The sequence below is a fragment of the Dipodomys merriami genome, unplaced genomic scaffold (genome assembly GCF_024711535.1).
Source record: "Dipodomys merriami isolate MVZ:Mamm:240054 unplaced genomic scaffold, mDipMer1.0.p SCAF_217, whole genome shotgun sequence".
NCBI lineage: Eukaryota > Metazoa > Chordata > Mammalia > Rodentia > Heteromyidae > Dipodomys > Dipodomys merriami.
Window position 1 is genome coordinate 578,315 of NW_027203571.1, and position 730 is coordinate 579,044.

Sequence of the window (730 nt, forward strand, 5' to 3'; positions counted from 1 at the left end):
CACCTTAATAGTAACAATAAAATTAATATTATTACTATTAATATTTTTTGTCAGATGTGGGGCTTGAACTCTAGGTCTTGGCATTGTATCTCAACTCTTCACCTCAAGACTAGCACTCTACCACTTAAGCAACACTGTCGCTTCACATTTTCTGAACCATTAGTTGGATATAAAAGTCTCACAGACTTTCCTGCCCTGGCTGGATTCAGACAGTTCTCAGTCTCCTTAGTAGCTAGGCCTGACAGTAAAATTATTTTGTAAATGAACAAACCCACGATTGTATACTTAAAAAAATCACAGTCTGGCAAGTGTATCTGTAACATTGTTGTATCAATTAACCATAGGCACCAATCATTTTTACATCTCACTATGTCCTTTCCAATGCCAGATAATATTTTATTAATTTATTTTAATTTTTCCTAACAAAGTTCATTATGAATTCCCAACAGCACAATTTTCTAGTGAGTATAAAAGTTCTTCAACATATTTATTTCAACAAACAGCATTTTGCACTTGTTTTATTTTTAATTTTGCCAGAGCTGGGGCTTGAAATCAGGGCCTGTGCACTCTCCCTGAATTTCTTTTGCTCAAGGCTAGCACACTACCAATTGAGCCACAGCACCACTTCCAGTTTTCCTGCTTACGGCATACTGAGGAATCAAATCAAATGCTTCTTGCATGTAAGGCCAGCACTCTACCACTAAACACACTCCCAGTCACTGGGTCTTAT